The following is a 12,634-nucleotide window of genomic DNA, read 5'->3' as shown; positions in this document are numbered from 1 at the left end:
CCACCCCCGCCCCGTGCACCCTCGGGCTCTGTCTGTTGCACAATTTTGATATTTTTAAAGAATCAAAATGACAACTGAGTTTGTAGCTGGCTTCAGACTCCAGCTCCACAAGGTAACAGACGCGTGACCTTGAGCGTGTGCGTGCCCTCTGCCAGCACCGTCTACTCACCTGAACAACTGTAACTGTTCTTACTGCCCCCAGGAAGCATCACCGGGGGCATCTGAGGACACTCGGTGCTCAAGCCAGACACTCGGTCACTGATACATAAGCCTCCGTTACGTCTCGCTCGCTTAACGCATTGCGGACCAGTAGTTCTAGTGCCAGCTTTACCCAGGGGCAGGTAAGTTTCTATGGAACAAGGACAAAAACGTTTTACATAAATGCTAAAGGCACGCTTTAAAATTAAATACCCATGGCACTTTGAAGTTAGTTACCACATGTTCTTACAAGCTAATAGCTTTTTAAAGAATTCTCATGATGGGCCACAAGCCTTAGAACAAAAAACACGAGAATTCTCATGATCCGTCCATGTGTTAAGTAGACAGCCATATAGGCCAGTGGTCAGCAAACTCATTAGTCAACAGAGCCAAATACCAACAGTACAACGATTGAAATTTCTTTTGAGAGCCAAATTTTTTAAACGGAAACTATATAGGTAGGTACATTGTTATTAACTTAATTAGGGTACTCCTAAGGCTTAGGAAGAGCCCCACTCCAGGGGCCAAAGAGCCGCATGTGGCTCGCAAGCCGCAGTTTGCCGACCACGGATCTAGGCAATGGCACCTCACCCAGAACGTCTACCTTTTAGAAACCACTGAAGGGGAACCTCAAGGGACGGACATGGAATTGCTCGGCACACGGCGGGCAGCTGGTGCTCCTCTGGTCGGCACCCCTGGGAAATTCTGTGCAAGCAACCCTGATGGTCTCCAGTACCTGCAGGAGGGTGTCCCCAGAACCACAAGCACCAAGAACAGCAGCCAGAGACATTGATGGTCTCAAGACAGGACGCTGAAAACCCAAATGAACGCTTCGTGAGCACGCGGTTTCAAAGCACCTGATGCAAAGAAAGAACTCCATCCGGGCGAGGATTGAAAACACACCGCTAGCACGCCACATTTAAAATCCCGGGGCCCGGGGGCGTGGCTCAGTGGTTGAGCCTCGACCTACGAACAAGGAGGTCACAGTTCGATTGCCGGTCAGGGCACATGCCCAGGTTGCGGGCTTGATCCCCAATGGGGGGTGTGCAGGAGGCAGCCCATCAATGATTCTCTCTCATCATTGATGTTTCTAACTCTCTCCCCCTCTCTGTTCCTCTCTGAAATCAATAAAAATGTATTTGAAACAAATATATTTTTTAAAGTCCTTGGTGAAAAATAGCTCACCAAGGAATTGTACATCTCGACCTGTCTTTGGGTTCAGGCACCAATATTCACAATTAGAGAATTAACACCTCTTGCTCTGCTAGCCTTCCCGAATGGAACTCGGTGAACACTGGCATGTGGACGGGCAAAGCAAATTGCCAGGAAAGATGGGCAGCTGCAGGGTTGGAGAAGAGCAGCCAGGAGCTGGGGGTCCCAGATTGCATCCCTGAAAGTAACGACAGGGACAGTCTGCTAAGAGCAGCAGGAATCATTTGGATTGTGACGTGGAGACAGTTGGGTGGGTGGAGGGACTGGGAAGAAAAACCTTATTAAACTGTGATCTGTCATACAGAGAGGATGGAAAGGGGAGAAGAGATTAGCAAACACTTGAGAACCTTCCTGGCAGGGATCTGGAGCCTGAAGGCACCAAGAGGAACCTGGGTGGGGAGGGGGAGGGTATAAAATCAAGCCTGCTCTGCAGCTGTGGAGACACGGGCTGGTGGGGGCGAAGGAGGCAGAGAGGGCACAGGCCAGCAGGAATGGCCCAGGGTCTCCGTGCCTGCTGGGTGCAGAGGAGGAAAGATGATCCCATTGGCTGCGCCATGCGCAGGGCCAGGGAGGGCTGGGGCCCACACCCCTGCTGGAAGCACCAGTCCTGCCCTGTGCCCAGGTTCCGGGCCCCCAGGGAGGTGGCTGGAGCGTGGAATCTGCCCTGGGCAGGCTGCCCAGGTGGCTGAGCCCCATTCTGAGGGGGGTGGAGTCAGCCAGAGACTTGGCTCCAACTTCCTATGGGTGTCACTGCCAGGATGCCTGGGATCCTGGCAAACGCATTGGGTTGGGCCTGGCCGGCGTGGCTCAGTGGTTGAGCATCGACCTATGAACCAGGAGGTCAGGGTTCGATTCCCGGTCAGGGCACATGCCCGGGTTACAGGCTCGAACCCTAGTAGGGGACATGCAGGAGGCAGCCGATCAATGATTCTCTCTCAACATTGATGTTTCTCTCTCTCTCTCTCTCTCTCTCTCTCTCTCTCTCTCTCTCTCTCTCTCTCTCCCTCTCCCCCTCTCTCTCTCCCTTCCTCTCTGAAATCAATAAAAATATATTTTAAAAAAAGAAAAAGCACTGGGCTGGGAGGGGGAAACCTGGGCCCCAGCCCCCTCCGCCATCGTCTGGGCGCCCTGACAAGGCTGGTCCCTTGTCCTGTGTCTGCGTGTGTGCAATGGCGCGGGTGAGCCGGATGGACCCGTAAAGTCTAATGAGACTTGCTGAGCGTGTGACGGCAGTCAGACCCGGGCACACTCCTCCTGGGACAGTGGTTCTCAACCTCCTGGCCCTTTAAATACAGTTCCTCATGTTGGGACCCAACCATAACATTATTTTCGTTGCTACCTCATAGCTGTCATGTTGCTACTGTGATGAATCGTCATGAAAATATCTGATATGCAGGATGGTCTGAGGCGACCCCTGTGAAAGGGTCGTTCAATCGCCAAAGGGGTCGCGACCCACAGGTTGAGAACCGCTGTCCTAGGAGCACACTCGTCACCCTCCCTCTTGGCAAATGTGCAAGTCTGTCAGAGAAGATGGTGAAAATATCTAGTGGGAAGTCATACGATGAATGTACCAATAAAATGAATCAATAAAACGGATCCATCTATACCCGGGCCTTAGGAAGCACATCTACCTCTACGCCCACCTCCCCCCCACAAACTCCCCCAAGGATTTACTCTCAGAGGGGATTGCTTTGGGGGCAAATAATACTTTGTGGGTAGAAATCTCCCTCCCCCCTTTCCCTTCTCCCCATGCACTGCCCCTGGCCAGGTACGAGGCAGGACTACACCCAGAATGAGTTTGTGGGCTCTCCTGGCTTTGCCTTTCACAACTTGGCCTTAGATCAAGGACTCAGAGCTTTCCAGGAGGTGCAGGGAGGAAGGGAGGGGTGGAGGGACAGCCCAGAGGCTCCAAGAAACGGGAAGTGAAAGCAGGTCTATGGGTCCCAGGAGGACAGGACTTTGGCACGACCTCAGGGTTTGGCTGTGTGAGGAGGCAGGAGGGGCGGGGAGTGGGGCGAGGGTGTGCTGACTGGCAACGCGCAGACCAGCCTGGTGAGCAAGATCTACCCCCCCCCCCCCCTGCTCTGCCCCAGGTCCTGACAATGCGTAACACCCACAAGGGACACCAAAGGGTGGTACCGCAGTGGTTTCTAGTCCTGCCAGAGGCTTCAAACTAATGTTGATAGCAAGACAAGAAAGGGAGAGGTGGGATTTCTTGCACACCTGAGCTGGTTGGAGATGCATACGCTCTACCCTTTCATTTGGACGTTGGGTAACGTGTGGGCCTCAGTTGTGGTTCAGCTCCGGGCCCAGAGAAGCAACAAAACCAGTCCCGGCCGGCTGACATCAGGGGCAGCTGCAGGGAGTAGCGACCCCTGCCCTGGTGCCGGCCAATCAGAGGAGACCACAGCCCCGATGGACACACCTGGAAAGCCGCTGACTGTTCTATTAAGCGCTTTCCTGGGACCTCCCCTAAAATCTCTGCCCTTAAAACGCCAGGGCAGCCCTAGCTGGTGTGGCTCAGTGGATAGGGTGTTGGCCTGTGGACTGAAGGGTCCTGGGTTTGATTCCAGTCAAGGGCACATGCCTGGGTTGTGGGCTCAGTCCCCAGTGTGAAGCATGCAGCCGGTCAATGATTCTCTTTCATCATTAATGTTTCTATCTCCCTCTCCCTTCCTCTCTGAAATCAATATATATAATTAAAAAAAAAAAACACACCCTTAGGACAGAGGACCCAGTGCCTCTCCCTCCAGGGAGCACACCCATGCCTTTCCCTCCCCCCGCCCCCCTCCCCGCCCCCCCCAGGCACTTACCATTGGCTTCCTCACTCCCAAAGCTCCAAGGGCCTGCCTTTACCTCTATATAGCTTATTTCCTAAGCCCACTGCTTCTGGGAATTCCTTTCTGTACCTCTGCAGTTTTTACCCAATAAATGTTCTCTTACAGGTTGGGTCTCGCTCTGAGTTCTGTCCTATCCAGAACCCAAGTATTGAGGTTGCTGCCCCACCGGTCAGGCCACTGGTGCCCTTCCCGCCGCCTACAACAAATCCATCAACAAGCCCACCGTAAGCCGAACACGCACTTAATGCACCCAGCCTAGCAAACACCATCGCTCAGCCCCGCCCACCTGACCGGTGCTCAGAACCCTTAAGCAGCCCACAGTTGGGCAACACCACCTAACACAAAGCCCCTGTTGTAACAAAGTCCTGACTGCCTGTTGTCATTCATTGACCACTGTACCGGAAGTGAAAGACAGAACGGCTGTCTGCACCAGCGTAAAGTCAAGAAATCCCAACTCAGGCCCTAACCGGTTTGGCTCAGTGGATAGAGCGTCGGCCTGCGGACTGAAGGGGCCCAGGTTCCATTCCAGTCAAGGGCATGTACCTGGGTTGTGGGCACATCCCCAGTGGGGGGTGTGCAGGAGGCAGCTGATCGATGTTTCTCTCTCATCGATGTTTCTAACTCTCTATCTCTCTCCCTTGCTTCTGTAGAAAAATCAATAAAATATATATTTTAAAAAAATCCTAAGTTGGGGAGCATGTGTCTCCAGAACCAGTTATGTCTCTGACCAGGGTGAGGAGGAGCTCAGACCACTCAAGGGCTGAAAGGGCTAATTCCTGCCTTGATTACGGCAGTTTGAGCTCAAATGCTGCCTGGGTTTCCCTGTCTGCAAAACGGAGGGGTTCTGAAGATTGAATGAGACACGCAGCTCATATTTTGGGGTCCCTTGCAATGCTTTGCACGTAGCAGGTTACTTGTTGACTATTCGATTGCTTACTGACCGTGAGAGCCAGTCTAGCCCCCAGTGGAACTGGGTCCAGAGAGATCATTGGCTTGGTGGCCTTGGACAAGCCATGCTGTAAGCAGGGCGGGACTATGAATCTTGCGGTAGCGACAGGAACAGGCCCATTCATCTACCTGGAACTTGCCTTTTGTCATCTGAAAAAATGAGACTAAGAACAACACCCACTCACAGGCATTCAGAACAGCGACTGGCTCAGAGTCAATGCTACTGGCATGTTTGCTGGTATTAACCTGTGCACAGCAAAGGAGGAAATGTCTGGCCAGCCGCCGTGGGAAGGAAAAGTCAAGTTTGAGGGTGTCTGAGTCAAGCTCGGGCCAGAGAGCTGAGAGCCAATCCTCTCGGCATTGCGACATCCTAGCGTTGCATTTAGCAACTCCATGATGTTGGCCGTTACCCAAAGTCCAAGTTCTCTGGGACATTTGCGTGGGAGGGGACGGAGAGGAGGGAAGTTGACATGAAACACAGTCAAATGTGGAGAGAGGGGCACTCATCCAAGTTCCTCAGCACCGATGGCCTCCTCTCTCTCTCCCACCGTGGGCAGATCTCTGTGGTCTTCCCTTGACACGTCCACGTCCACTCCCACTTCCTGCTGAGACAGGCTATCCTTTCTTTCGTGGCCACATTCCTCGGACCTGACGCTGAAAGATTCCACCCCAGGTTCCCCCTGTCCATTCACTAGCCTCTTTCTGACCCCGTGAGATCTGGCTTTCCCAGGGGAGCGACCCTCTTGAAGGCCGCCTCCTTCTGGCCTATTCTTGTCTGCACCTCCCCTTCTCTTTTTCGCACGGACAGCTTTCACCATCTATATATATATATTTTTAAATCTCACCCAGGGGTATGTTTTTATTGATTGTTTAGAGAGGGAGGAAGGGAGGAAAGAGAGAAGCATCAATGTGAGAGAGAAACACCGATCGGTTGCTTTCCATATGTGCCGAGCAGGGATCAAACCCTAACCCTTGCCCTGACCCGTTTGGCTCAGTGGATAGAGCATCAGCCTGTGGACTGAAGGGTCCCAGGTTCGATTCAGGTCAAGGGCATGTACCTTGGTTGCGGGCACATTTCCAGTAGGGGGCGTGCAGGAGGCAGCTAATCAATGTTTCTCTCTCCTTGATCTTTCTAACTCTCTATCCCTCTCACTTCCTCTCTGTAAAAAAATCAATAAAATATATTTAAAAAACAAAACAAAACAAACAAAAAAACCCTAAACCTTTTGGTGCACAGGGTGATGCTCCCACCAACTGAGCCATCCGGCCAGGGCTGGCTGCCCAGTTCTTCTTGGAATCTCTCTCCCCTGGGGTCCCTGGTTTTCTTCCTAGCTTTCTGGCTGTGTTTCCCACCAGTTCCTTTCCTTCTCCCGCTCCCACCCCTCCCCCATAGCTTGTCTGTTCTCCCCAGGACCTTGATCTTGGCTTATGCTTCTTCCCTCAGTGGACACACTTGCTTTCACAAGTGGGACCTTCCTGCTCTGCTCCCCAAATCTCCTTCAAGCCCTGACCTCACGGGTACTCAAAGTATGTGGGTATTTCGGCTGATTAAAGGGCACCCTTATCTGGGTGTCCCTTTATAACCTCAGATTCAATGAGCCCCATTGTGACTTAATAATATTTTGAATTTGGGAAATCTTCTGAAAAACAGAAACGTTTTGCACGCCAGGCGGGAGCGGACCCCTCCCTCGCCAGGGACCCAGGTCACGTGTGCCACCACCTCCACCCGCCTCCCTTCTTCTTGACTCTCCTTCTGCAACTAACCGCCAAGTCCTGTTTGTCTCCATTCCGAACGCCTCCAGAGCTGTCCTTCCTTTTCCGTTTTCCTTACCCTGGTTGCATCGTCCATCGGATCTGTGTATACTGGGGACTCTCTCGGGGAGATGTTAGCCAAGGGGCTTTGTAAGGAAACAGCCAAGCACCGCCTTTGGAGAGCTCAGTCCTGAGCAGGGAGGCACCCACGGGTGGGGGGCGGGGGGGTGACGCTGCTGGAGGACATGCACCAGGCTGTGGAGCAGAAGTGGACACACAGCCAGCCCAGGGCACCTCCGCACCCGGGGCAGAGACACCGAGCCCTGAGCATCAGGAATAAACTAGAGCTGGCAGCGGGCACTCCTGGCAGGGGCTGCGCCACGGCATGGCCAGGGGAGAGGAGGGAGCTGAGGCCCCGATGGCTCAGAAGGCAGGATGTGAGGTCAAGGCGGGAGCGGGTGGGAGCTGAGGCCGGAGAGGGTACCCTGGGGCCCCATCAAGGAGGACCGTGCATCCCGTCCTGAGGGCAGTGGGGGCCGCTAAGGGTCTGAGTACTGCCACTGCGTTAGACTCAGACTCCTCAAGGCCTCGGGGTTTAGCTGGACCCAACTGTCTAATCTTACATTCCCAATAACAACACGTCACCCATGCCCGCGGCGCCAAGTAGGTGAGGAGAATTTGCAGCAACAAAAACATACAAGGGGAAGGGGCGAAGGTCTGAACTGGCAAAGGAAGATGAAGGTCGGATGCACTCAAATGTGGGAGAAACTATGGTGTATATGCAACTTCATTTTTTAAAATATATTTTATTGATTTTTTTTACAGAGAGGAAGGAAAGGGATAGAGTTAGAAAGATCGATGAGAGAGAAACATCGATCAGCTGCCTCCTGTACATCTCCCACTGGGGATGTGCCTGCAGCCAAGGTACATGACCTTGACTGGAATCGAACCTGGGACCCTTCAGTCTGCAGGCCGACGCTCTATCCACTGAGCCAAACGGTTAGGGCTGCAACTTCATTTTTATAAGCCTCATGGCAACCACACACAAAAATCCCCACACCAGGGCACATAGCTTAAAAAAAGAGGACACAGAGGAAGGAAATATGGAATACCACTGAACAACAACAAAAAAAACCCAACAGACAGAAGCATAAAGGAAAAGAGCCAGTGGAGGCACAGAGCTACCAGAAAGCAACAGACAAAACGGCTGTAGGAAATCCTCATACACCAATAATTACCCAAGTGTAAATGGTCTGAATTCGCCAGCAAACAGGCCCAGAGCAACAGAGTAGATCAGAAAACAAAACCAGCCCGGCTGGTGTGGCTCAGTGATTGACCATTGACCTCTGAACCAGGAGGTCAGGGTTTGATTCTCAGTCAAGGGCACATGCCCGGGTTGCGGGCTTGATCCCCAGTGTGGCATGTGCAGGAGGCAGCTGATCCATGATTCTCTCTCATCATTGATGTATCTATCTCTGCCTCCCTCTCCCTTCCTCTCTGAAATCAATTAAAAAACAAACAAACAAAAACCCAACCGTATGCTGCCTACAAGAGGCATGTCTAAGCAGCAAAGATAAAGGTCGATTCAAAGTAAAAGGGTGGAAAACGATTCTCCAAGCAAATAACATCCACAAAAAAGCAGGAGTAGCCATACTTACAGCTGACAAAATAGATTTCATGACAACAAAGATTACAAGAGACAAAGATGGACACTTTATAATGATAAAGGGAACGACATCAAGAAAACATAACCCTTCTTAATATATTTGTCCCCCATCAGGGAGCACCGAAATATATAAAACAACTACTCACAGAACTAAAGGGAGAAACAGATCAAAACACAATCATAGCTGGAGACCTTAATGCTCCATTGACAGCTCTAGACAGATCAAGCAAACAGAAAATCAATCAAGAAATATCGGCTTAAATGAAACACTAGACCAAATGGACAAAATCGACATTTACAGAATATTTCATCCCAGAACGTCAGATCACACATTTTCCTCCAGCGCACATGGGACATTCTCAAGGACAGACCATATGTTGGGGCACAAACGAGTATCAACAAATTCAAAACGATTGACATGATACCAACCATATTTCTGACCACGCTGCCTTGCAGTTAGAAAAGGAAGTAAGGAAACCCACAAAATGCGGAGATTAAACCACATGGTACTAAAAAATGACGGGGTCAAAGAAGAAATAAAAAATGAGGTCAAAAGATATATGGAGACAAACGAGAATGATAATACAACATAGCAAAACCTCTGGGATGCAGCGAAAGCTGTAATACGAGGGACGTGTATGTCATTACAGGCCTATCTCAAGAAATAAGAGAAACCCCAGGTAAACAACCTAACAGCACATCTTAAAGTACTAGAAAAAGAAAAACCCAAAGTCAGCAGGAGAAAGGAAATAATAAACAGAGCAGAATTAAATGAAAGAGAGAACAAAAAGACTATACAAAAAAAATATCAATAAAACAAAGAGCTGGTTCTTTGAAAAGATTAATAAAATGGACAAACCCCTGGCTAGACTCACTAAGAAAAAAGGGAACAGACCCATGTAAACAAAATCAGAAATGAGAGGAGACGTCACCTCAGACATCACAGATCTACAAAGGATCGTACTAGCATATTATGAAAGACTATATGCCACCATCTTCAATCACCTAGACCAGTGGTCGGCAAACTGTGGCTCTCGAGCCACATGCGGCTCTTTGGCCCCTTGAGTGTGGCTCTTCCACAAAATACCAACTTCTGTGCATGGGCCACGAAGTTTCAATCGCACTGTACGTGCACGCCCGCACGTGGTATTTTGTGGAAGAGCCACACTCAAGGGGCCAAAGAGCCGCATGTGGCTCATGAACCGCAGTTTGCCAACCACGGACCTAGAAGAAATGGCTCAGTTCCCAGAAATAGGTTATCTTCATAAGACTAACTCATGAAGAATTGGAACATCTAAATAGACCCATCAGCTGTAAGGAAATTGAAACAACCATCAAAAATATCCCCAAAAACAAAAGTTCAGAACTAGATGGCTTCACCCCAGTGAATTCTACCAAACGTTCAAAGAAGAATTGAAACCTATCGTTTTCAAACTCTCCCAAAAAATCAAAGAAGAGGCAATACTTTCTAACACATTCTATGAGGCCAATATAGCCCTGATACCAAAACCTGGCAAAGTTAACACAAAAAAGAAAACTGCAGACCAGTATCCCTGATGAATACTATGCAAAAATCCTAAACAAAATACTAGCAGCTAGAGTACAACAGCACATCCAAAAAATAATACATCACGATCAAGTGGGAGTCACTCCAGGGGTGCCACATTCGCAAATCAATCAACGTAATACACCACATTAACAGAAGAAAGGATAAACACATATGATCTTAAATATAATCATGTTTATCTTATACATAGAAAAAGCATTTGATAAGGTACAACATCCATTTATGATTAAAACACTCAATAAAATAGCAACCACACACAAAAATCCCCACACCAGGGGATCTTAATTATGCTTTGTAATTTTACAAAAATGACAAAGAAAAAAAGTACCTCAAGATAATAAAGGCCATATATGATAAACCCTTAGCTGATATCATACTCAATGGCGAAAAACTGAAAGCTTTTCCCCTAAGATCAGGCACAAGACAAGGATGCCCACTCTCACCACTCCTTTTTTAAAAAATATATTTTATTGATTTTTTTTACAGAGAGGAAGGGAGAGGGATAGAGAGTTAGAAACATCGATGAGAGAGAAACATCGATCAGCTGCCTCCTACACACTCCCTGCTGGGGATGTGCCCGCAACCAAGGTACATGCCCTTGACGGGAATTGAACCTGGGACCTTTCAGTCCGTAGGCTGACACTCTATCCATTAAGCCAAACCGTTAGGTCCACTCTCACCACTCCTATTCAACATAGTGCTGGAAGTCCTAGCCAGAGCAACAAGGCAAGAGAAAGAAATAAAAGGCATCCAAATAGAAAAGAAGTCAAACTGTCATTTTTTGTAGACAACATGATTCTGTACATAGAAAACCCTAAAGACTCTATAAAATAAAAACTATTAGAAACAATAAACAAATACAGTTTGCAGGATACAAAATCAATGTGCAAAAATCCATCACCATCTCGTATACTAACAACAAAACTTCAGAAAAAGAAATGGAAAAAACAATTCCTTTTGCAATAGCGACCAAAAGAATACCTAGGAAAAAACCTAACAAAGAATGCGAAAGACCTATATACTGAAAATTATGAAGCATTATTAAAAGAGATTGAAAAAGACAACAAAATGGAAAGATATAACGTGTTCATGGATTGGAAGAATCAACATAAAATGGCCATATTACCCAAAGCAATATACAGATTTAATGCAATCCCCAATGTCACTTTTTAAAGAAAGAGAATTCATCAGATTTGTATGGGACCACAAAAGACCCCGAATAGCCAAAGCAATTCTGAGAAAAAAGAATGAAGCTGGAGGTATCACGCTACCTGACTTCAAATTACACTACAGAGCTACGATAATCAAAACAGCATGGTATTGGCAGAGAAACAGATACACAGATCAATGGAACAGAATAGATCAAGCTATAAAACCACACGTATATGGACAGATAATTTTCTGCAAAGGAGCCAGAAATGCACATTGGAGTAAAGATAGTCTCTTCAATAAACGGTGCTGGGAAAACTGAAAGCCACATGCAAAGGAAAGAAGTTGGATTATACAGTGACCGGCCAGATTATTATGATGGGCCAGACTATTATGACCACCCATCAGTACTTCGCTGGGCCACCTGTTGCCTTCAATACTGCAGCGATTCTTCTTATTGAAGGCAAAAGGTGGCCCAACGAAGTACTGATGGATAGTCATAATAGTCTGACCGGTCATAATAATCTGGCCACTCAGTGTAGTTTGTCCCCATGTACAAAAATTAATTCAAAATGGGTCAAAGGCCTAGACATAAGACCCAAAGCAATAAGTCACACAGAAGAAAACATAGGTGCCAAACATATGGACCTGGGTCGTAGAGAACATTTTATGAACTTGACCCCAAAGGCAAGGGAAGTAAAGGCAAAAATAGCCCTGGCTGGTTTGGCTCAGTGGATAGAGCCTTGGCCTGTGGACTGAAGGGTCCTGGGTTCAATTCCATCAAGGGTACATGCACAGGTTGCAGGCTCGATCCCCAGGAGGGAGCGTGCAAGAGGCAGCTGATCAATGATTCTCTCTCATCATTGATGTTTCTATCTATCTATCCCTCTCCCTTCCTCTCTGAAATCAATAAAAATATACTTTTTAAAAAGGCAAAAATAAATGAATGGGACTACATCAAACTAAAAAGCTTCTGCACAGCAAAAGAAAAGGACAACAAAACAGGCAGCCAACCAGATGGGAGATGATATTTGCAAACAGTAGCTCCGATAAACGTTTCATTTCCAAAATATATTTTAAAAAACTAATAAAACTCAACGCCAAACAATCCAATCAAAAAATGGGAGAGGACCTGAAAATGCACCTCTCCCAAGAAGACATAGGAACAGCCAATAGATATATGGAAAGATATTCAACCTCACTGGCAATCAGGGAAATGCAAATTAAAACCACAATGAGATACCACCTCACACCTGTTAGAGCGGCCATTATCCACAAGACAAGCAACAACAAGTGTTGGAG

The 12,634-nt window shown here is 48.2% G+C and overlaps 1 protein-coding gene across 5 annotated transcripts in view; it reads right to left on the bottom strand.

Annotated features, from left to right (window-relative positions):
* Positions 1-12,634, bottom strand: part of TLR5 (toll like receptor 5) — a 32,753-nt gene that overhangs the window by 16,076 nt on the left and 4,043 nt on the right. For 4 of the 5 annotated variants that reach the window (XM_036355041.1, XM_036355039.1, XM_036355042.1 and 1 more), the window contains exon 2: positions 170-349. The exons of the other annotated variant lie outside the window; for it this stretch is intronic. The gene's annotated coding sequence lies outside the window, so the exon portion shown is untranslated. The remainder of the gene's footprint in view (positions 1-169; positions 350-12,634) is intronic. 5 annotated transcript variants of the gene reach the window in all.

This window comes from Myotis myotis, unplaced genomic scaffold, assembly GCF_014108235.1.
Source record: "Myotis myotis isolate mMyoMyo1 unplaced genomic scaffold, mMyoMyo1.p scaffold_m19_p_21, whole genome shotgun sequence".
NCBI lineage: Eukaryota > Metazoa > Chordata > Mammalia > Chiroptera > Vespertilionidae > Myotis > Myotis myotis.
This window is presented reverse-complemented; position numbering and strand designations above follow the sequence as displayed.